Source organism: Oryctolagus cuniculus, chromosome 8 (genome assembly GCF_964237555.1).
Source record: "Oryctolagus cuniculus chromosome 8, mOryCun1.1, whole genome shotgun sequence".
Classification (NCBI taxonomy): domain Eukaryota; kingdom Metazoa; phylum Chordata; class Mammalia; order Lagomorpha; family Leporidae; genus Oryctolagus; species Oryctolagus cuniculus.
In genome coordinates, this window is record NC_091439.1 from 21893580 (window position 1) to 21919500 (window position 25921).

The window sequence follows — 25921 nt, forward strand, 5'->3', positions numbered from 1 at the left end:
ATTGACACTCCTGTCTATGGCATCAGTAATCTTCCTATGCTCCAGTCATGAGTTTCTAAGGCTATGGAAGCCCTCTGAGTTCTCCGATTCTTATCTTGTTTAGACAAGGTCACAGGTCCAAAGTGGTTTTTTTGTTTTTGTTGTTTTTTTGGCCAAAAGAACAGTGTAGGAGACTGAACCAGAAAAAAATACATGTTTTAACTTCTCACTTTTAGAAGCCCATTTTCTTTTTTTTAAATGGTTAGAAGTTCATTATAGATTCTTTATTTTTATTTATTTGACAGGTAGAGTTATAGAGAGACAGAGAAAGATCTTCCTTCCGTTGGTTCACCCCCCAAATGGCCAAAACACCCGTAGCTACGCCAATCCGAAGCCAGGAGCCAGATGCCTCTTCCTGGTCTCCCACGCAGGTGCAGTGGCCCAAGACCTTGGGCCATCCTCCACTGCCTTCCCAGGCCACAGCAGAGAGCTGGACTGGAAGAGGAGCAACCAGGTCTAGAACCCGGCACCCATATGGGATGATGGTGCTGCAGATGGAGGATTAACCTAGTGTGCCACTGCTCAGGCCCCATAGAAGTCCCATTTTGAAGCTTTCAAAATGGAAATCTGTGAATGGAGGCTTTGTAGAAAGTAGAATGAACATTTAGATCATAATTGAGCAGACCAGTATCATCCAAACAACTACATAGTTTTATTACCTTGGGTGAATCTACTTAATTTGGATCTAAATTACTAATATGTGGAATAAAGAATCTGAATTGAAGTGGACACTGCTAAATTCTATGTAAGATCTCTAATGTCTCTTCCTTCACCCAGAGTGCATGTGAACAACTATGTGCACTATTCTTCATATAATTTTATGGGTTAATGTCAACTGTGAACCCTCTGAGTTAAGAGAACATGAGCATGATCTCTAAGTTCTATTCCAGCCTTCCACAGTCTCGAGTAAAGAAGCACTCCTTGAATTAATCTTGTATAAGATTTTTCTGTGAAGAGAGACTTTATGGGTTTTGCTATCAGACCCACATGACTTATTTAGAGTCTAGTTGATTTTTTTTTTTTTTTGACAGGTAGATTTAGATTTAGAGACAGAGAGAAAGGTCGTCTTCTGTTGGTTCACTCCCCAAATGGCCCCTACGGGCGGCACTGCGCCGATCTGAAGCCAGGAGCCAGGTGCTTCTTCCTGGTCTCCCATGCGGGCGCAGGGGCCCAAGCACTTGGGCCATCCTCCAGTGCCCTACTGGGCCACAGCAGAGAACTGGACTGGAAGAGGAGCAACCGGGACTAGAACCCGGCACCCATATGGGATGCCAGTGCTGCAGGCGGAGGATTAACCAAGTGATCCACAGCACTGGCCCCAAGTCTAGTTGATTTTTTTAGAGATTTTTCTTTCTAAAACATTTTTATTAATATGAAGTGAGCAGATTTCATAGACATAATTCTTAAAAGATAAGGATACTTCCCTCCCTCCCTAAAAACTCCAACTTCCTTCCTTCCTTCCTTTCATTTTTTACAATAGCATAATTTCAATTTACATTATAATCACAGGTTTAATGAATCACTAGCTATAATGTTTTACAGGTAAAAAGTAGAAATACTGCTGTTCTATAGGAATATAGACAGGAGCTATAAGCAATAATCAAATCATCAGTTTTATTCTTTTACATTGTTTTTATTTTGTATTCTATGTTATCTAACACATATTATTATGGTTTCTATTTGCATCCATTTTTGTTGCAAAAGGTAGGATTTCATTATTTTTATAGCTAAATTGTATTCCATTGTGTATATATGCCACGTTTTCTTTATCCAGTCATTAGTTGATAGACATTTGGGCTGATTCCTTATCTTAGCTATTGTGAATTAAGTAATTATAAGCATGGGGTTACAACAATTTCATATACTGATTTCATTTCCTTTGGGTAAATTCCTAGGACTGAGATGGCTGTTTCATATGATAGATCTATTTTCAGATTTCTTTAAAAATTTTTGTGGCCAGCATTGTAGCATGATTAAAACTGCTGTCTGTGACACCTGCATCCCATAGTAGTGCCGGGTCAAATTCTGGCTGCTCCACTTCCAATATAGCTTCCTGCTGATGGTCTGCAGAAAGCAGCAGAAGATGGCCCCAGCACACTTGGGCCCCTGCCACCCACATGGCAGACCTCGAGGAAGATCCTGGCTGCTGGCTTCTGACTGGCCCAGGCCTGGCCACTGTGGCCATTTGGGAGAATGAACAGAGGATGGAAGATCTATTTTTCTCCCTGTCCCTCTCTCTCTCTCTTTCAAATAAATGTATTTTTGAAGATTTACTTAAATTTTTAAAGGTTACAGTGAGTGAGCCCCTAGGTGCTTCCATCCCCTGGTTAACCCTTCAAGTCACCAGGGCTGGACTAGACTGAAGCCAGGAACCTGGGACTCTATCCCAGTCCCTGTGTGGCTGTCAGGGCCCAAACATTCAGACCATCTTCCACAACTTTTGCAAGCACATTAGCAAGGACCTGGGTCAGAAGTGGAGAAGCTGGGACTTGAACAGTTACTCCTATGGGATGTTACTGTCACAGGCAGCAGCCTAACCTATGCCATGGTGCTTTGAAATTCCAGGTGATATTAAAGTAGACATTAGTGAGAAGAAACAAACACATATTTATTTTTTTCCGTCATCTTATGTTTGAATATCTTTTTAAACCATGGCAATAAAATATGTAAATGATCATATGATTGGCCTTATTCTATAAATAATACTTGTTCTATGATAGAAACAAAATTAAAAATAAGAACATGATGGATTAAATGACTAGGTGTTCCCACATATTTCTTTCATGATTCCAGTGCCCATGATTAGGAAATTTATGAACCTGTTATATTGTTCTGGACTTCTGCAGAGGAGGCTATATTGATTCAATATCTCTGTTTTCCTCAGAATAAATCTCATTAAGTGAGAATCTAATGGAGTGAAGAAACCCAACAGACAAACTGCTGATGAACTAATATGTTTATTGAAAAAAAGCAGTGTCTCATTAACCGGAAAGAGCCGTAGCTTTGATTTACAATGTACTGTATTTTAATAAAAACCAGTAGCTTTTTGCTGACAGTTTTCTGTAAAATTTTTATGAATTGAAATCATGGCTTATAAAAGACAGAATGATGATCAGAAAAATAAAACTAAATTTTTATCCAGATTACATAAATAAGATATTGGCATACAATGCTTGTGTACTAGTTTAGCTGATGCATTGCTTAGGAATTACTGGAATCATGATGAAATTAGAAAGAAAAATACAATTTGGATGTATCTGAAGTAAATTCTGTTATATAATATTGTTTGTAAATAAATTTGCACTCAGGTGAGTGATTGGAAGAGAGTAAAGAAAGATCCATTTATTCCAGCCACAAAGTTCACCTTCTACCTGTCTGATTCTGTTCTGTAACTGTCTTTTCTAATACCATCTGAATGGTTGAACCACTCTGCCTTATTGTGATGTGTTTGGACAGGGTGTTCTGGTGCAATGCACCACTCAGTGTGGCTTAGGACTGAGAACATGCTCAGGTGCCCATGGGTATTGTGTTATATTTTACAACACTGCAGATCCAGTCCTTTAGACTTAGCACCTAGAATATGTTATGTGCCTTGTTTGTCTTTCTGCATCCATGGTTGGCCATTTTAACATTTCCATTACCTTGCTAACCTCTAATTTTGGGTCACCTCATTATCAGTTCTCTCCACTATTAGATAATCAAGCATTTCTGCAGAAAACCATGAAGTGTTTTGGACAGAAGTCTCTGCAGTTTCCTGTTCTCTTTCCTCCACTATGTCCTAAATGTGGCTTAATCTATTTATCTCTTACTGGCTTTCTAGGCTATTTCTGGAAGCAATATCACCAAACACTTGATTATGTTCCCCTAGCTCCAGAGTAGTTATCTGAGTTGAAGAGAGTCAATCTCACACGTCCCTCACTTGAGTGAGTTTCATTTTTCCCTCTTGACCTAACCAAATCCAGCTTCTTAGCTACATATTCAAGCCACGCTCTGGTTACAACTCCCGTGCTCTGGCACGTATATCTGAGGTTCCAATTCCTGACCTATGCTGACCTATCTCCTGTTGTCAGGCCAGGTTCTGATTACCACTGTTGGCCGGAAATAGGAGGGTGAGAATAGAAGGTGGGTGCTGATAAAGAACCCTCTGAGATCTAGTACATTGTTGTCTCCATAATGGCTGGTCTGGATTCTGATATGCTCTTCCTAGAAAAACAGAAAGTTCCTTTTTGTACTCATCAAACCATGATAGTTAAGTTCACAAGGCAGGATTTCAGTTTCCATTAGAGAGCCCCAAATGAGTTATTTTCTTTTCTGAAGGTAACTATAACACCAACAATTTCAACTTCTTTGATGCCAGCCCAGTATAGTGCTGTGCCAGTTTTTCTTTTCTGACAGTTGCCTTGAATTTTTTTACTATATAAAGCAAGAAATGACCTTTTAAGGTTTCAGTATCTGATGAATGTGTTCATTCATACTTTAAAATGTTTTTAAAGGGTCAAGAAAGGAATGTAGTGATTTTAGTGAGAAAAGAGCTTTTATTATTTTTTGTGAGTTTTTACTTAAAATACTAGATAAATGCAGTTTGTACCTTGGAGGTAAACTTTTTTATTGTGTACACATATGTAATTTTTCTGATGCTAAAAAATGGGGTGTGAAGCATCTTGAGAATGTGATAAAAATTTTTAATAAGGAAAACTTATGCTCTCATAAATTAATAAAATTAGCATTTTATAAAAACTTTTTCAACTTGAAATAAAACATTTTAAAAGTGAATAATCTCAAAGAATTTTAAATAGCAGAGCTTTTAGGAATCTGTTAATGAATAAGTTTAATCATTAATTTACTGCAGAATGCTTTTACCTGTCAACTAATTTCATTGCTTCTTTGCTGATTTTTTAAATTTAAAATTCCATTTCCACTAAAGCAAAATTTGTGTAAGTGTCTTTGGAAAATTTCTAAGCTACATAGAGGCAGAAGCATAACTCTTGAACCTTAATTAAAATTAGTTGGGATCACTTTTACTCTGGTGGTATAGCTAGCATATTGAGTTGTGGCTACTAGTTTTCTAGTTTCTTATGATACTTATTTTTATTTAGAAAAGGAAGAAGCTCACATTGAAAACACATTGTCTAAGTTCTTCCTTAAGATAATATGTGATATGATATTCTGAATCTCAGTTTCCTATTATGATATGTCAGTTTCTCTGAAAAATTTCAACCCTATATCCACCAGGACTATAATATCTTGGTTCTTTGTATGTATTTTTTTTTGTCTCTTGGAGTTCTATAATGTTATTTAGTGTTAAATCTGATCAAGGAGGACATTAATAAATGCATATCAACATGGTATTGCTCCTAAATTTCCTAAGAAAATATGTTAATTATTTTCACAAAAGTATGAAATGTTATGTTAATGCTAATAAGTTAATATTCTTGGAAAAAAGATACTAATATATCTAAGTTTTTTGAAAACAATTATTTATTTGAAAGGGAGAATGAGTGAAAGAAAAGGATTTTCTGTCTTCCATTGACTGGTTTTCTCCTCCAAAAAGCCACAAAGGCTAAGGATGGGCAAAAGCCAGGGGTCGAGAACTCTATCAGGATCTCCCACTTGGGTGGAAGGAATTAAAGTACTTGTGCTGTCATCTGCTGCTTCCTAGTTGCATTAGTAGAGAGAGGGGGATAGGAAATAGAATAACCTAGACTTGAACCAACACTGTGATATGGGATGCAGATGCCACAACACCCAGCCCAACTGTATACTTTTAAACAATATTGATGATATTATTTAAGCTTCACATAAGATAATGTAGTTGTGAGCTGGTATAAATAGATGCTGAGAGAATGTAAATGATCTCCCAAGATGACTGTCTTCATCCATTCATGCTGCTGCAATAAATTACCTTAGTCTGAATAATTAATAAACAAATGAAACCCATTTTTCATAGTTTTGGAAGTTAGGAAGACCAAGATCTAGGCAGCTTATGAACTGGTGTCAACTCAGGACTGTTCTCTGCTTCTAAGATAGTCTCTTGTCATTGTGTTCTCACCTGGAAGAAGATATAAGGACCAAAACCACAGTTTCTTCACACTTACTTTATAATGCCATTAACCCCATTCATGAAGGCTCTACCTTCATGATTTAATCACATCATAAATGCTCCCCACCTCTTTAAGTTATACAAGTGTCATATATTTCATATATACACATTCAGGAGCTTTGTGGTGCTCCCCCTCACCAAGCTCCAATCCTTCTTTCTCCTCCCTCTGATTCCAACTCTTAATTTTTACAATGATATATTTTCAGTATACTTAATGATTATATAGTTAACCCAACTCAAGTAAAAGAGTTCAACAAATAGTACTAAGAGAAGGAAAACAAAACAAAATAAAGCACTATTCCTCGATGGCAGATACTAGGGCTATAAACAATCATTGATTCTCCAAATGTCTATTCCACTCCAATATACATATATTTCAGGTCCTCTATTAGTTACCTTGGATCAGGGAAAACATGATATCTTGATATCTTTTGGGGACTGGCTTATTTCACTAAATATAGTGGTTTCCAGTTGCAACCATCTGTTGCAAAAGACAGGATTTTATTTTATTTTATTTTACAGCTAAATAGTACTCCACAGTGTGTGTATGCCATAATCTCTTTAGTCAACAGTTGATGGGCATCTGGGTTGATTCCATATATTAGCTATTGTGAATTGTGCTGCAATGAAAATGGGGGTCCACATCACTCTTCCATGTGCTGATTTTTTTTAGGTTGGGTAAATTCCCAGGAGTGGGATAGCTGGATCATATAAATTATTTCATATTTCTGAGGTATCTACATACTATCTTCCACAGTGGTTGCACCAGTTTCATTCCAACAGCAGTGGACCAGGGTACCTTTTTCTCAACATCCATGCTAGCATTTTTCATTTGATTTCTGTATGGGGGCCATTCTAACTGGATTGAGGTGAAACCTCATTGTGGCTTTGATTTACATTTCCCTGATGACTAGTGATCCTGAGCATTATTTCAAGTGTCTGTTGGGCATTTGAATTTCTTCTCTTAAAAATGCTTGTTCAAGAGCTTTGCCCATTTCTTAACTGTATTGTTTGTTTTGTTGTTGAATTTTGGGGTCTTTATAGATTCTGGATATTAACTCTTTATCAGCTGTGTAATATTTTCTCCCAGTCTGTCGGTTGCCTCTTCACTTTGCTGTTTTCTTTTGAAGTACAGAAGCTTCTCAGCTTTATTTAATCTCAATTGTCAATTTTGGCTTTGATTATCTGTGCTTCTGAAGTCTTTTCCAAGAAGTCATTGCCTATGCCAATGTCTTGCTGAGTTTCACCAATGTTCTCTAATGATTTGATGGTGTCGGGTCATAGATTTAGTCTTTGATCCATTTTGAGTGGATTTTCATATAACATGTATGGTAGAGGTCTAATTTCATACTTCTGAATGTGGAGATCTAGTTTCCCCAGCACCATTTGGTACAGAGAATGTCTTTGCTTCAGGGATTAATTTTTAGCTCCTTTATCAAAAATGAGTTGGTTGTAGATGCATGAATTGAGTTCTAGAGTTTCTATTCTATTCCATTGGTCTATAAGTATGTTTTTGTGCCAGTACAAGGTTGTTTTGTTTTTAACTGTCCATAGTACATCTTGAAATTGAGTATTTCCATGCCTTCAGATTTATTTTTGTTGTGTAAGGTCGCTGTATCTATTATTCAAGGTTTCTTGGTTTCTGTATGAATTTTAGCATCATTTCTTCTAGATCTGTGAAGAATGTCATTAGTATTTTGATTAGGATCACATTGAATCTGTAAATTGCTTTTGGTAAAATGGATATTTTGATGTTGATTCTCTCAATCCATCAACATGGAAAATTTCTCCAGTTTTTAATGTCTTTTATTTTCATCATAGAGATCTTTGATATCTTTGGTTAGATTTATTTCAAGGTAGTTTATTTTTGGAGCTATTGTGAATTGTACTGATCATAGAAGTTCTTTATCGGCCATGACATCGTCTGTGTGTACAAAGGCTGTTGATTTTTCTGCATTGATTTTATATCCTACCACTTTACCAAACTCATTTATGAGTTCCAGTAGTCTCTCAGTGGAGTCTTTGGGATCCTCTATGTATAGGATCTTGTCATCTGCAAATAGGGATAGTTTTATTTTCTCCTTTCCAATTTGCATCCTGTTGATTTCTTTTTGTTCCTACTAGCTCTGGATGAAACTTGAATACTATCCCATTGGTGAGTAAGTTTCAGTTTATGAATTTGAAAGGGACACATCCAGTCCGTAGCATGGGAGAACTAACAGCCAAGATTTTGTTCTGAAATGTTTTTCCTCTGACTCATTTAGCCTGCTCAAATGTATAGCACAACCCTCCCCGAGTGTAGTCATACACTGCATTGTGCTACCATGACTCAAGATCTTATCATTGCTCTTGTCTCTTACAACAATATACAACAGTGGGTTAGGTCTAAAATAACCAGGCGGGGAAATTCCTGGGAGAATGTGGTGTGACTTGCTGAAATTATTTCTATAGGATACCTTTCCTTCTCGACAGTCTACCACATACCAGCTTTAACCAGAGAAGGAATAGCTCAGGACAACTTCTCTTACTCTTAAATAAACTCGCCTCACAGGATTATGGTGGTTCCCAGAATTACATAGAGAATTCTTACTGTTCCCAACGATTTTCTTCTGAACTTTAACAGACTTTATGCCTGTGTATTTGTGTGTGAGAAGGTGAATGGGGTGTTGCCATTGAAGGGGTGAGGTAGGGAATGGTCATGGATTTCTATTTCTATTGATAGCCGAGTGTTCCTCAGAACCCTGCAAGCTTGAAATGCTTCCAGAATGCCAGGGGGATGCAGAAGAAGACCTAACACATATAGAGTGCAGCAAAACAAATAAGAAACAGTGTGTATGTGTGTGTGTCCACTTGGCATATGCTCACAAACAACTCTGCCTACCTGATAATATTAAGGGCATAAATTTAGAAGTATGAACTCAAGCTATAACACATTTTCCTTTAATTAAATTTGTTGGTCTCATGTTGGATATAGAAGATCAGAAATAATAATTTTGGCCCCTAAGCTGAGTCTGGGTTGCTCCCAAATCTACAACCAGCCCTGTTATATTTTGAGAGGTTTATAAATGGTTTTTGTTCCATTCTTGGTTAAGACTGTGTTATCTTGTTTTAACTGTCCCAAAGTCTGGATTTATAGTTGAATGGACAAAAAGCCTGGGCTGTCTTGATGTTCCCTTTTAACAAGGAATACTTAATGCAATTAAATTTTTTTTTTATCTTTTATTTAATGAATATAAATTTCCAAAGTACGTCTCATGGGTTACAATGGCTTTCCCCCCCATACCGTCCCTCCCACCCACCACCCTCCCCTTTCCCACTCCCTCTCCCCTTCCATTCACATCAAGATTCATTTTCGATTATCTTAGTATACAGAAGATCAGCTTAGTATACCTTAAGTAAGGATTTCAACAGTTTGCTCCCACACAGAAACATAAAGTGAAAAATAATAGATGATTTTTTTAAATGATGATGAAATCAGATCAGACCTATTGTCATGTTTAATCCCAGTGAGAGTCAAGTTGGGAATTGATAGTTTCTTTTCTTTCTTTTTTTTTTTTTTTAACAGAAGATCAGTTTAGTGTACATTAAGTAAAGATTTCAACAGTTTGCACCCCCATAGAAACACAAAGTGAAATATACTGTTTGAGTACTCGTTATAGCATTAAGCCTCAGTGTACAGCACATTAAGGACAGAGATCCTACATGAGGAGTAAGTGCACAGTGACTCCTGTTGTTGACTTTACAAATTGACACTCCTGTTTATGGCATCAGTAATCTCCCTATGCACCAGTCATGAGTTTCCAAGGCTATGGAAGCCCCTTGAGTTCTCCGACTCTTATCTTGTTTAGACAAGGTCATAGTCAAAGTGGAGGTTCTCTCCTCCCTTCAGAGAAAGGCACCTCCCTCTTTGAAGACCTGTTCTTTCCACTGGGATCTCACTCACAGAGATCTTTTTGCCAGAGTGTCTTGGCTTTCCATGCCTGAAATACTCTCATGGGCTTTTCAGCCAGATCCGAATGCCTTTAGGGCTGATTCTGAGGCCAGAGTGCTATTTAGGACATCTGCCATTCTATGAGTCTGCTGAGTATCTCACTTCCCATGTTGGATCACTCTCCCCTTTATTTATTCTATCGGTTAGTGTTAGCAGATACTAGACTTGTTTATGTGCTCCCTTTGACTCTTAGTCCTTTCATTATGATCAATTGTGAACTGAAATTGATCACTTGGAATAGTGAGATGGCATTGGCACATGCCACCTTGATGGGATTGAATTGGAATCCCCTAGTATGTTTCCAACTCTACCAATTGGGGCAAGTCAGCCCGAGCATGCCCCAAATTATACATCTCTTCCCTCTCTTATTCCCACTTTTATGTTTAACAGGGATCACATTTCAGTTAATTTTCAACACTTAAGAATAACTGTGTGATAATTACAGAATTAAACCAGTCATATTAAGTAGAACAGACAAAAAAAAAATACTATGAGGGATAATGTATTAAGTTGTCCATTAGCAGTCAGGGCTATTTAATGCAATTAAATTAACATAATCTTTGGCCTAAGGGACTGGTGCAATCTCACTGCCTCTGTTAATGTGTGGAAAATAGAAAGTCAAATATCACCTGTGCTTGGTCAACTTAACAGTGACTTTCAAGTTACTACTCTGGGATGGAATTCAAATCTCTCAAATAATGATTAAAATGATATCCACTGTGAATGTCTTTTAAATACAAGATTAAAAGAATATGACAGTCATGTGACAAATATCTGAATACTTAAATGGACTCTTAGTGTATGCTCACGAGCTTTTATATGGAAAGGTGTTCTGACAATAATTTTAAATAAGTTATACAATAAATATTTTCTGTGCTCTTTTTACTTTTTAAAAAGGTTTATTTTTTTATTTATCTTAAAGGCAGAGACGAACAGATAAGGAGAGATCTCCCATTAGCTAGTTTGTTCTCAAAATGCCCGAAACATCTGGGCCTGAGCCAGGCCAAGTTTTGGAGCTGGGAACTCAGTGTAGATCTGCTGCATGGGTAGCAGGGACCTAAGTACTTGAGCCATCACCTGTTGCATCCCATGGTACACACAAGCAGAAATCTAGAATAAGAAACTGGTCTGGATCTTGAACCCTGGCCCTCTGGAATGGAATGTGAGTGTCCCAAGTGATGGCTAAACTGTTGTGCCAAACACCTGTCCCCATTTTCCATGTTCTTTAAGTGGAAAATCAATATGGAAAAAATTTTTGAAGGTAATACCTGGTTCTCTGAAACTTAAAGAATGAGAGGAGTAATTGACATTTGATAGCATCATTTTTAAGTAAAAGGCAAAAGAATGTGGTTTGTTCAGGAAACACTTTCCTTCATTAAAAAATTTTTCAGTGGTTTTATATCAAATTTGTTGTAAGTAGGGATAATTAAAATGATCAGATTCACTTTTTTCAATTAGTGGTTTTTAAATATTAGACTTCTATAAACATGAGTTTTCCCTTTTTTTGAATTACTCATTGAAATTATTTTTAGTGTAATTTATTGCTCCTTATGATCATCTTACCTCTTCAGCATAATTGATTTCCTCTCTGGAATTTCTTGTGAAGGCTTTTTGTAAACTTTGACACTAAATTTAAGTATATTTGCTGGTCATAGTTATAAAATTTCTGTTTGTATAAAACAATAACCTATAATTATATTTTCTTGCTGTTTTCCTATCAAGTTCTCTGATTTTACATTATTCTCTGTGTATTCCTATGTTACTTAAAAGACCATTTCTTTATTAGTGACATGGTATAAAAACTTAAAATGATTTATTGCTAATTTTAAATATTAAGCCATAAGAATGGCATTTTTCAGATTTATTTGTTCAGGGAGTATGTTCTCTACTCCACAATACTTTTTCCTTAATTAAAAATGCAAGTTTCCAGATACTTGTGAACTTTTGGCACTTGTGAATTTAGTGCACTGACAGATATTGGTTACTAGAACTTGGCTTTAATTATCTGAGCAAAATATCACTCAAAATCATTACAACAAATAAGGTTTCTGGTTTTTTTTTTTTTTTTTCAGAAAGAAAAAGGACTTTTCCTAAACATTTTGCCCCCTTTATTCTGTCCTATGGGGTACTTAATCGGTAGTCTACTGCTCTTGTTTAAAATTTTTATTTAGAGTGAACAGAGAAACAGGGATATATAGAGAAAGCAAGCTTACATTCACTGATTCATTGCCAAATGCCTGTAATGACCAGGGCTGTGCTGGGCTGGGGCGGGAGACAAGAGATAGGAATGCGATCCAGGTCTCCCCTATGGGTGTCAAGAACCCAATTACTTGATACTTGAACTATCAATTTAATTGGAAACTAATGAAAACTCAGGTTGAAAATTTAAGTTGCTGACAGATCATAGAATTTCGAATAAAAGGGAGGTTACTGTTCATTTTGTGAATCTCTTTGAGAAATCATTGCAAGTTTGACTTTGGAGAGACATGAGTTCTAGTGCTAACTCTTGCATTTACTGCTTAAATATGCTTACATCAAATCAAGCAAAATTTGAGAAATTTGACTTCCTCATATATAGAATGAGAATCTAAATATTATTTCTCTGAAAGAGTGTAAGTTTTGGGAATCACATGGATGAAGAGTGTGACATGTAGTTACTCACTAAATGTTAGTAATGGTAATACATACAGTTAAGAGCTTTCAATTTGTGATTTGGATAAAATTTACCATTTTATTCTTGTACTTGCTGGACAGCCCTTTCCTTTGATTAACACAATGGTTTGAAAATTTTCTACTTATCAGCCTACGATCTATAAAATGATAACACCTCTTCTACATATCAAACTTTAAATGTTCAACATACGTTGATGACTTCCATTTGTGGATCCCTCCTAAGTCTTTTTCACTTTGAGAATAAATGTCCCTATTTGCTTATCTAATCATCTTATGACATGATTACAAGACTACTTACCTCCTATTGGCTTCCTTTCATTGCAGTACAATGTTTACATGCCTTATTTTTGAAACAGTGATTCCTGTATCTAAATAATGTTTCACTGATTTACTATATTCAGAACCATGTTCTACAGATCTAGATTGATGTAGAATCTAGGCCAGTACTATGGTCTGATGCCTGCGGAATATTATAAAATGCACAAAGTCAGCCCCAATCTGAAAAGATGGCTTTACTAAGTCTGAATTTGGGCCAAGATATTGGTATTTTTGTAAAGTTCTACAGAAGCAACAGGGATTCTCAAATTCATCTCTGTTAGGAATACAAAATGGTAAAAACACATTCAAAGGCAATTTGGCAGTTTGCTACAAAACTAAATATACTATTACCATAGCATCCAGTAATTATGTTGTTTGATATATTCCCAAATGAACTGAAAACTTAAGTTCACACAAAAATCTGCAAATTAATGTTTGTAGCAGATTTATTCATAATTGCCCAAACTTCTTCAGTAGATAATGGATAAACTGTGGAAGTCCAGATAATGGAAAATTATTAGTGCTAGAAAGAAACGAGGTATCAAGCAAGGAAAAGACATGGGGGAAACTTAAATGCATATTAAGTGAAAGAAGACAACCTGAAAAGGTTACAAACTGTATGATTCTAACTTTATGACATCCTGGAAAAAGCAGAACTGTGGAGTGAAGCATTAGTAGTTGACTGTGACATGGGGGGATTTAGGGATGTATAAGCAGAGCAGAGAGAATATTTAGGTCAATGAAGCCATTCTGTTTAATACTGTGAGTGGATGCATTTCATTGTATGTATATCAAAATCCATAGAATTCGCAATACCAAAAATGAACCGCAATGGAAACTGTGGACTTTGGGTAATAATGTCCTATCAAAGTAGACATCTCTTGTAACAATGCACCAATATGTGTACCCTTGCTATAATTTGGACTATTCAGTAATGGGAGAGATTTATTGTGGTGGCAGATACATATGAGAATTCTGTTTTCTACTCAGTATTCTATAAACCTAAACTACTGTAAAAAATGAAGTTTATTAATCAAACCTCTAAAAGTTATTTTAATAACTAGCTGGGCTTAGACCATACATCTAGACACTAAACTTGGCTATTGAAGGTGAAATGGCATAATGTTTTGACAGTTTATTAATACTATTTATTATGGACCAAATTTGGGCTCCTTATTAGATCTTAAATTTCTAAGCTCTGTTTTCTGGTATGTATTATCATTACACTTCATGTTGGCCATTTCTGGCCATCATTCTGTACTACCCATGTTTTCAATTACACATGCTTTATTCAGATAACCTCAAGGGTTCATTAATTTTAGGTGAGTTTTCCAGATTGATAAATTTAATAAAAGCTATAGATTCCTGGCATCCTTTATTTATCAGTACTCTTCCCTAGTGAGTGTTACATATTGCTCTCACTCTGTTATATGTGACATATGTATTAGTTTGCCTAGTGCTTCAAATCACCTTTTCTAAGTGATAATAACACATTCCTACATAGTTGAAAGGTAGAGGAGTACAGGTCTTAGAATACTGAAGAGTAAGGGGAGGAGCTTTCCATCCTTACAGTTTAATGAAGCATCTTGGAATTTTAGCAGGAATCTCATAAGGTCATGTTGCTGTAGCTCAGTTTTGATGATTTGAGCTGCAAGTATTAGGAATACCCAACTTCATATGTTTCAAGTAGTTAGGGGATTCATGACATTCCGAGAACCCTGGAGGTAGGGCCATTCAAAAATCAGTTAATTCCTCAGATTAATAATGTCATCAAAATCCTACTTTCATTTTTCCACTCCGATATCCCCAGCATTTCCTGTATGGCTATATTCCTTCATAGTCCCAAAATGATGACCAAGGTCTCCTATCAACAGGCACTCATTACAAATTCCAGGAGCAGAAGAGGAGCTTTCTTCTTGATCTCTTTTCATAATCCTCTGATCTGACTCCCTCTCCTGTATCACTTACAAGAATTATGTTCCATTTCCCAGCATAAAGAGTCACTGGAAAGGGGAACTGGAATTGTATTTCACCCCCAGGATCCAGAGCTTGGGCTGGATCTAGGGATGGTACCACCTCTTGAGAAGCTGATGGAGGATCTGATACCTGGTAACAATCAAGGTTAAAGAGCAAAGCCAGAACAAAGTTGGAAATTTGTCAACAATAAAGACGTGGTTATGGGGATTCATTTCTGGTGAATAACTGTCAGAGTTCATCATACTTCAGAAGCTCAAACATTTTTCCTTCTTCCAAGAGTAGATATTGTTATTATGCCATTGAAAATAGTTGAGATACTGTGTCTAGTGGTAGTTGTTGAAGATCAAGCAGATATTTTATAGGGCAAGGTTACTAGGCTAAACCATTGTATTGTCCACATGTTAACATTTTGTTTCTTTCTAAAGCTACTTACATCTTAAGAAAAAAAATTGTTCATGGTGCTGCTTTAATCCCATAACTGTAATTGTCAGTCCCAAGAAGTTTTGCATACCTTCTCAAAGGGAGGACTTGCAGCTCTGAGAAGAACAGGCCCTTTTAATATTCTTTTTTTTTCCCTTTTAATATTCTTGCAGTCACTCTGACAGCTTTACAATAACTTTTTCAAGGAGTTAAAATTATAGCTGTGTGATTGGAAATGATAGAAAAATAAGACTAATTTAGATTTCCATGAGAGGAAAGAATCTAGGAGTGGAAACAGAATTTTCCAAGAGCTGGATAATTAAGTACAAATTAAAATTTTGTTTGAAAAAGTTCATTCAAAGTCAATGTAATATTTCTAATTGATCCCAGTGAAATCTAGAATCAAGAAACTGAGAGACATTCGTATGGATGTGGAATACAGTATGAGGAGTTCATGCACCATGAATTACTCAACGCCCTTCAGAAAGAAAATGCTAAGTGAGTGAAAGTCAGTAGCTATTACTGAATTGCAAAGCTAACTTCAGAAAAGATTAACAGATTTGTGAAGATAGAATGGAAATGTGTGTCATCCAAAGAAGAAAATTTATCAGTAATTAGAACAAGAGTTTACATTTATTCTGACTTAATAGTGTAGGGAACTTACTTGCATTGTTTAATTTCATCTTGTAATCTTTTGAGGCAAGTGCAGTATAAGGCAGGTATAACTCTAGAATTGCATAACTGTAAATTGTAATATGTCCTACAAGTACAATTACTTTTAATGTGTTTTTTTTCTGCACATGTCAGGCTACTATGGGTCAGACTGATTCTCCTCAATTCGAAGGTGAATGTACATAGGTCAGAGTTTGAGATATGAAAAGTGTTAAATAATTCTATCTGGTACCTAGTCTCAGAGCCTCATCATAGTTAATAAATTCATCAAAGCAGGAATGAGTTACAAGATCAGATTTGCAAGTCATACCATGCTTTGACTGGATCCTTTCATACTGCAAATACATGAAGGAATGTCAAAGTTCACAGAAAAATCATATTACATAAGTTTTTTTTGGAAAAGGTTTGAAATCCATGAATTATTTTTTTCATGATATATATTCTCATGCACTTTTTAAAAGTACCATTTTATTAAGAACCCTCAATTCCCTGAAATAACTTTGAAGCTTTTTTTTTAAGCTTTGGATTTGGAAAAGTATGCATATTGCTAAATAATATTGACCTACTTTTAAAATCCTACTCTGTGGCAGAAGTTGTGGCACAGGGGATTAAGGCTACCACTTATGATGCCAGCATCCCATGTGGGTGCTGGTTTGAGTTCTGACTGCTTCACTTCTGATCCAGCTCCCTGTTACTGGGCCTAGGAAAGCAGCAGAAGATGGCCCAAGTCTTTGAGCCCCTGCCACTCACATGGGAGATCTGGAGGAAGCTCCTATTTCCTGGCTTCAGATTGCCCCATCTTTACCCATTGAGGTCATTTGGGGGAATGAACCAGTGGATGGAAGATAGACCTCTGTGTCTCCCCCTTTTACTCTGCCTTTCAAATCTTTAAAAAGATAAACAAAATGCTACTCCAAGAATTTTAAGAAAGGAAATGGCATAATTGTGTATGATGTTATAATGTGAAGGATGTTATGGACAAGGAGGGAATATATATATATGCAGAAGGAAAGAAAACATAGGCATATACCCCAAAGTGTCCTCAGCTTACTCACATACAGACACTCTGGTTAGATTTCAACCAATTATTTTTGTTGCTTGTTAGCACTCATGGTCACCATTGCTTCAGCCCAAATAAAGAAGCTCATTAGTAAGAGATGTCCTAGGGAGCAGCATGACTCATTTATTTGAGAAATTGAATGCAAAAGAAACCCCTAGCTAATAATATTTTGGAGTGATTTTTGATTAAAGAAGAGATGCAGGGCAATTGTTAAAGGTATAAAGAGAATGTCTAAATGAAAAATTCACATTCCTCTTCATTCCAGATCTTCTGATTTGGAAGTGAGCACATTTGCACATATTTCCACTAAAAGTGACGGTACTTGCAATTGTACCATTGTTATCCTCCTGGCTTTTCAATTGCTGAAGGTGGAAATCGGTTAGCAGGATAATGCCTTGTAGGGTTTTCATAGGTATCAGTAAGACAAGGATTGGACATTGGCAAAAAAAAAAGTAAATGAAGTAAATTTGGGATTTTAGGAAGGATGTAACAAGCTGTCTTCAAAGTTTTTCAAATGAAATTCCACCAAATAAACTTTCTAGCCTATTGGTAGCAATTGCACAAACAGAAAATGATACATTATAGTTCTTAAATATTTCTTTGTCATAAACATTGGTTCTGGCATGAAGCTCACTTTTTTTCTGGTCCATGGAATAAAAAACAATTTACTAAAAACTAGTATTTCCTCTTTGGGAATATATTCTGCAGATAAGGTTTTAATAGGATTCTTCCACAAACAAGTTTGTGAAAGATTTTAGGTTTTCTCAGTGTGAAAAACATATCCTCCCAAGAGTCCCTATCTCACAGCAAACCTCACATCTGTCCAAAAGAGATAGGAAGAGAGAGGAATCAATATGCAAATTTGTTTTGACAAAGTCTTGCAGGCTGACCCAGTCTTCATATCAGCTGGACTGCTGATGACAAGATGATATGTACTTGGTTGACAACAGATTGATTTTGTCTTCCCTATAAAGTGGGTACAGAAGCATAAGTAATTCAACAATCTCAAGCTAGCCATGAAAAAAGATTAGAAATGCTTAAATCTGTTATGATAGCAACAGAGACATACTATGTGGTCCATGTTGATCATTCATCCCTTGTACAGCTAGAAATTCAACCTTGAAAAAAGTAAGTTTGAGGGGCCGGCGCCGTGGCTCACTTGGTTAATCCTCTGCCTGCAGCGCTGACATCCCATATGGGCGCCGGGTTCTAGTGCAGGTTGCTCCTCTTCCAGTCCAGCTCTCTGCTGTGGCCTGGGAAGGCAGTGAAGAATGGCCCAAGTGCTTGGGCCACTGCACCCGCATGGGAGACAAGGAAGAAGCACCTGGCTCCTGGCTTTGGATCGGCGCAGCGCGCCAGCCGTTGCAGCCATCTGGGGAGTGAGCCAACAGAAGGAAGACCTTTCTCTCTCTCTGTCTATAACTCTGCCTGTCAAATAAAAAAAAAGTTTGAAATAAAATTTGTTAAGGGCAAAGTATAACCTATTGGTTTAAAGTCAAATTAATTGGTGTAAATATGGTCTTATGAAACTATTATATTGAGTATTTTTAACCAGTATATCTCAGTAAAGTGCTTATTACTAAAATATCCTGATGTAGGCATTCACAGATCTTTCATAACAAAGACTTTCTTGCACATCCTGAGGCTTAGAGCTTTCCTCTGCACAGAGCTGCTTTTACCTAGGCAGGATGTGCCAGGAATTATTTATACTCCTCCAAACAAGTTCTATAAATCCTAGCCCAGTGCCTGGCTCAAAGGAGACACTTAGGAAGGACTGCCCAGGTCACAGAATTCTAGTAACTATCAGCACATGCTGTTCATAGAAAAGAAAATTTGCTTTTTTTCAAAGACCTCTCAGGATGTGCAGAAAATGTGGTTGATAAAGAAGACACATCTGGTCCTCCTTGTTGAAGAATTTATAGGAGGTGGAGTCTCATGTCAGGTCGTTGGTGACTGGTAATGTAAAATATGCTGTTATCTGAAGAATCACAGAGGACCAGTAAGACTCCTGCACAACTCTAGCTGCCTGACAGCTGCATTCGATGACTCTCCCAAGGACGAAAGAAGGGCTCATTAAGTCCAGAATTTCCCTAGCCATTTGCTTAAAATCAAACAGTAAAGCTAAGGAAGGACAAAGCCTCCTTTTTCTCCTCCAGCAACCAGCAGGGTGTTTACTTATGAAAGATGGGTAGTGCCAAGCCTTGGGGACAGGGGCCGTGGCAGAACCTCGGGCTGATTCTGGGGTCTAGGGAAGTGAGAGCTGGTGAGGATCTGATGGGAAGACTGAGGGCACAGTTGGCCCAAGGACTGTGTCCGCACACAAGACTAACACTGATTTTAAGATTACCATGCCAACCTCCTCTACATCAGAATTCCATTTTCCAGTCCCAGCCTGCAAGGCAACTTTGGCCTTCTGAATCTCTGCTCTTCGCAAGGAACAGTTTTTTTGTTTTGTTTTGTTTTGTTTTGTTTTGTTTTGTTTTACTTTTTATTGACTTGAAAGGCACAGTTAAGAATCTTTTATCTGCTGGTTCACTCCTCAAATGGCCCAAATGGCTGGGGCCAGGCTGAAGCCAGGAGCCTCTTCCAGGTCTCCCATGTGGATGCAGCAGCCCAATCAGTTGGCCCATCCTCTGATGCTTTCCCAGGTGCATTAATAGGGAGCTGGATCGGAAGTGGAGCAGCTGGGCCTCGAACTGTTGCTCATATGGGATGCCGGTGTTGTAGCTGGAGGCTTAATCTATGCCACACTGATGGCCTCACAACTTAATTTTCTTTTTCAGCTTTATGCAATGTGATCAACTGATCTTCCCTTTATGTGGCTGCCCTTTATTCTAATTACACAGCCCTGAAAAATGCCTACTTCCTGAAGCAGATCTTACAGGAAACTTCACCTTAGGATTGTGGTGTTTGTGTGTTAGCTTTATTTATTACAGGGCAGGTCCAAGATAGAAATATAAATGGATTCCACATCAAAAAAAAAAAATTAAATTGTTTTAAATTGAAGCATTTTTGGAAAATAGAGGTAAATAAGATAGCTATACAGAATCTCCTATGCTTGGGAATACTGAGATAAGCAACTTCTAAGATAAACAGAAAAGCATGCAGCACCTAGACCAGAACTGAAACAAGCCAGATTTCTGTTGTCTCTTTCAAACAATGCACCTAATCGTCCAGGTTGTCTGTTTCCTTTGCTCGAGTGATAATGATTAACAATGTGAAAAATAGCCAATTGTGGAAAAAAGGATAGAACTGTATGCCTATCACCCCTCTGAGCAGTGACTGGTGCGCTTCAGCTGACTTCAGGGAGTTCTCTCCTCATGGCTCCCTGTACTGTAAGCAGAAGTCACACAGGAAAGGAACATTCCTGGACAGAACCAGATACAGAATCCTAGGACACAAAGAGAAGAGCCTTTGAAGAATGTAAGTTTGTAAATCTCTTAGAGTATTACTGGTTCCTCAAGATATTCAAGATGAACTTTATATTTTGTCATGGAAATTGGGCTGACAGAGGCAGGGAAGATAGGTATTTGAGAGATGCTTTGTTATATGCAAAGAAAATGACATGCATATTGTTTGTGTATCTAAGTTCATTGTGTATTGTACCAACCTCCACGCATTTATTGCAGAAATCAACTAATTGGCTTCTTCCATACCAATGTTTTCTCTCTAGACTTTGGTCGATTATAATTGCCAGGTTTGTGTTTTTGGCTTTGTTAGCCTCATTACTTTGGCTCCTCATAAAAGCAAGCTAACAAAACCTTCTGTTTTTACCCCTTAAATTACTTACACTATTCTTCTATCTCACTTTTAATGTTTGAAAAATGAAATCACCTTAATTCTTAGTTATAAAGAGCATCACTGTCCCTTTTTTGATCATGTGTCTTCTCAGCATTTCTCAACATCATGGTATTTTCAAAGTTGAACTCCAAATTTTCTGTGCCTATAGAATTCCCAAGTCTTTGTAAAATATTAGTACTTTGTTCTTTTAAATACTATGTTAATTCCAGACTCTTCTGTGTTCCAAGAAATCTCCTTAATTTATCTCCTGTTTTGCATGTAGTTTCCCTGTTTGTAGGGTTCTCCTGGGTGTTGGTCATAACACCTGCTCAGAAACTCCCAGAATTTCCTGAGATCTACCTGGTGTGGTGCAGACTGGTTAACCTGGCATCTTGTGCTGCTCATCCTCTGACTGGACAGCTGCTCAGCATTCACTTGCAATCTGATCAGACCCATTTGCCCCGCGACCCTTATGAGTGCATCCTCAACCTTTCCTGTGTGTCTATGCTGCTTGGGCCCCACCTGCTCTGACTGTTGCTCTCTGCTTCAAAGTGATCTGCCAACTGCTTGAGCTTTGGGCCAGATTCCCCAGCTCCCTCTTGGTGAAACTTGCTCTGCTTCCTTGTCAGGGCTTCATCCTACCCTGTCTTTCTCTCACATAGGAGCCTCTCCTGCTGCCTTAGCTCTGCGCCTATCCAACAGGGCAGGGCCAACTTGCTGAGTACATAAAATGCTGCAATGCAGGCTTTTTGTCTTTACTCCGTTTCCTACTGAATTGTATCTTTTAAAAAAAATGTCTTATTCTACTTCATCAGGTCATTTTAAAATGTTATTTCTTCTGAGTGGTGCATTATGAGTGACTAATTTTCTTATCTGTATATTCTTGTATTTTCTAAATATTCTTTAGTGAAACAATTCAGTTAGTATTTATAATAGTGCCAAGCCCTTTCTATGTAGCAGACACCCTACTAGGTACTTAGAGAATTAAGTAAGAAAATTTCTTTTAACAACCATATAAATTAACACCACTATCCACATTATACATGTCAGGTAATTTATTTGAACCAACATAAGTATGTCTGATTAGAAAGCTGAAACTCTTAGCCATTATACTTCTTTCAACAGACCAAAAATGTTTTTCAAGGTGAACAAATCTCACATATTTGATATATACAGATTTAGGACCATAGTGATACTTCCCACCTTCCCTTCCCTCCTTCCCCCACTCCCATCCTTACTCCTTCTTTTGATATTGTTTTAATTTTTACAATGCCAGACTTTTATTTTATAATTTTAAGATTAATCCTCCATTAAGTAAAGAATTCAGTGAATGGAAGAAAAAAGAAACACTGTTGCTCAACAGTAGACAAGAGCTGTAAACAATTCTCAAAATGTCATTTTCACTCATACATTATTCTTGTGCTCTGTTAGTCACCACAGATAAGGGAAAATATGTTTTTTGTCTTTGAGGCTTATTTAATAAAATCTTTATTGTTGAAAGCATTAGAATCACTTTTAATATCAATTGTAAGATTGTATACACTGTATTGGCCCTCCTTTATTCAAGGTTGCCAACAGATTGTATTTTGGCCATGTCAATCTGTATATTCCAGCCCACATGCTTTTTTCAAGTGACTAATATGCTCCCACTAAAAGCGGGGTTTGTTTTCTAGGCAAGAGTCTATGAATCTAGGCAAGAGTTTATGACTGTACCAACCTATCTAGTATGCTGGAAGTGATACTCTGGCTTCTGAAATCAGTAAATAATATATGGCAAAGAGATGAAAACATTTAGATTTCTTGAGTGAGCTGTTTTGGTCTATTTTTCAGTATTTCTGTTCCATTAATGTGATTACTATGTAGTAATATGGAATGATTAAAATAAAATTATAGTGTAAAAAAAACTTGTATGGCAGGATTGCAGCTGAGACAGCAGCTAAGACATTTTGATGACCATCTCCCTACAGATACCTATTTGATAGTAGGTATACCCACATAGAGTCACTTTCACAAGAGCTGCAGAAGCCAGGTAGAGACCACGATGTCCTGTTTTGTCATAATAAGACAAGTCACGTGAGTAGAGCAAGAAGGAAAGAGTTTCCTGTGTCCAGCCATCTTCGAGCTCCAAGGAGCATGGCATGCAGAAATGCCTCCTGATTGGGAGATGAAACTGAATCCAAGTACCAGGCCCACTGCAAAAAATTCAGTTGGATGAGACCCCTGACTCCAGGCCAGTATCTATGGAGTGAATATTTGGAGCCTCCATATCCAGGCAGCCTCCAACTGCAGAAAGTAATTTTAGGTCATTTTAGGCTGGCGCCGTAGCTCAATAGGCTAATCCTCTGCCTGTGGCGCCAGCACACCAGGTTCTAGTCCCAGTCGGGGTGCTGGATTCTGTCCCGGTTGCCCCTCTTCCAGTCCAGCTCTCTGCTGTGGCCCGGGAAGGCAGTGGAGGATGGCCCAAGTGCTTGGGCCCTGCACCAGCATGGGAGACCAGAAGAAGCTCCTGGCTCCTGGCTTCAGATCAGCGCAGTGCCCCAGCCGCAGCGGCCATTGGAGGGTGAACCAACAGTAAGGAAGACCTTTCTATCTGTTTCTCTCTCTCTGTCCACTCTGCCTGTTTAAAAAAAAACAAACAAACAAACAAACAAAAAACACTCCATATGGAGAGGCCAGGAGAGGGATCTGAGGACCCACCTTGGAGTCAGAGTTAAGCCTGCTGCACCCGGTTCCATCACTTGATAAAGCCCAAAGATTTCTGTCCTTGCATTGGTGCTTATAGATGGAGCCTCCAGATTTTGTGTCAATTTGGGGTAGATGAACATGACTGGGACTTTGGAGATACAAGTTACAGTGTAGATTCTGTTTGTGACCAGCCCATTGCTAACCTGGATGGCCAGAGGCCTTTATCACTGTCTTATAACCTGGGCAGACACAACTGTGTCTTGACACTCAGTGCTGGACTGGAAAAGCCCAACACTGGGCAGATCCTAATGATTTCCACCCCCCAGGCAAGTGCCTGAGGCCAGTTGCTGGACTGCCTCAGCATTAAGCAAAGACTAGCACCCTAGTGAGACTTGTTTCGGCCTATATTACCACAAGTCTCCTGTGGGACTGGTGACTCTGACCTGGATACAATCCACCAAGCGTCTGCCTTTGTACCTGAGGGGCTACCTCTATCACCTCCTGGGCAAGCCAGTGATCACAGGACTGTTTTGAAACTAATTTCTAGGCTGCTAAACCCAGAATTGAGCAGTTTCTTGCTAGCAGTCCCTGTTCCCAGGCCAGTGACTGTTGGCAGAACTTCTGGATCTGCTTCAGGGCCCAGAAGAGTTCTTTTGAACAAGTTTAACAGTCTTCTAGCCCAGCCAACACCATCAGTGCTGGATGGGTACAGAATGGTACAGTGATTTCCCCCCCGATCAGCAGATAGATTGTAGCAGGGTGAGCTTTGATCTGACTCCAAGGCTTCAATGGTTTTCGATCTGTGGGTTATGGATATGATCTAGCATCATGGCTTTGTTAGATGCAGGATATGGAATCAGCCTACCACAGGCCCAGAAAGAGGCTTGTAGGGGTGAGCCAACAACTTTTAGGTACTGCTTGAGCTGCTGCTCAACAACAGAGCAACTTCAGGTTTGAGACAAATTGGAATTTGGAGAGTATTACAGTACTGAATCAATAAAAGCCCATTAAGAGTAGACCTGGGCACTATTTTGTGCTTAAAATAGAAGAAGTATCCATAAGCTCTGAGAAAATGCATGCTTAGAATTTTTTGAACATATTTAAATGAAGCCAGATTACTATAATCCTTAAAAGCACAGAAAATGTTAAACACCCATCAACATCAAGAATTTCCAGGAAACCATGACCCTACCTAAAGAGAAAAATGTTTCCAGAAATAAGACTATCTAAGAATTAAAATTCCCAAGTTCTTGGATGAATATATCGAAATAGCTTTTTAAGGAAACAATGAAATTCAAGAAATGATTCAATATTATAGCTGAAATTTGAAAGATGTAAGTAATTAAAATCTAGCAGAAATCCTTGAACTGAAAAGTATACTGTGTGGACCTAAAAATGTGATTGAAGGCATCAAAAGTAGAATAGACTTAAAGAATGAGTGAGCTCAAGACACACTATTTGAAAATCCATAGGAAATATTTCAAGTTATACATTTGACCATTTGACAGTATATAAGCAGTACAAACAATAGCAAAGAACAAATGATCCAGTTAAAAATGAATATTAGTACGGAAAGACATGCAGATGGCAAATTGGTACATGTACATCACTAATCATCTGAGAAATTCATATCAATGACACATCACCTCTAAAAAGGTTGACTATTATAAAAAAGACAATAATAAGTATTTTTGAGAATGCAGAGAAAACCTTTGAAAACTATTGGTGGGAATGTAAGTTAGCACATATATTTTAAAGATTTCTCAGAAGAATTTCTCAGAAGACTAGAAATAGAACTAACCCATGATCTAATAATCCCACTACTAGGTATGAATCCAAGAGAAATGGAATCTATTTTTTGAACTCCAATGTTTATTGCAGCACTGTTCATAATGTTCAAGAAAGGGAAACAGTGTAAGTATCCATCCACTGAATAAAAAAAGTGATATGAATACACAGTGGAATATTACTCAGCCATGTAAATTTGTGAAATCTTGTCATTTGCGACAGTTTGGAAGGGGCTGGTCATCATTATGTTAGGCAAGAACAGAAAAACATACTGCATGATCTCACTCGTGTATTCTAAAAAATGTGACTTAATAGAAATTGAAAATATAATGGAGGTTACCAGATGCTGGTGAAGGAAGTAGGAGGGAGAGATTGGGAACAGTTGATTTACAGGTACTATGTTATAATTAGAAGTAAG

At 37.6% G+C, this 25921-nt stretch overlaps 1 protein-coding gene across 28 annotated transcripts in view; it reads left to right on the forward strand.

The window, feature by feature from the left end:
• INPP4B (inositol polyphosphate-4-phosphatase type II B) overlaps positions 1-25921 on the forward strand; it is a 906112-nt gene that overhangs the window by 112792 nt on the left and 767399 nt on the right. The gene's annotated exons all lie outside the window — the stretch shown is intronic.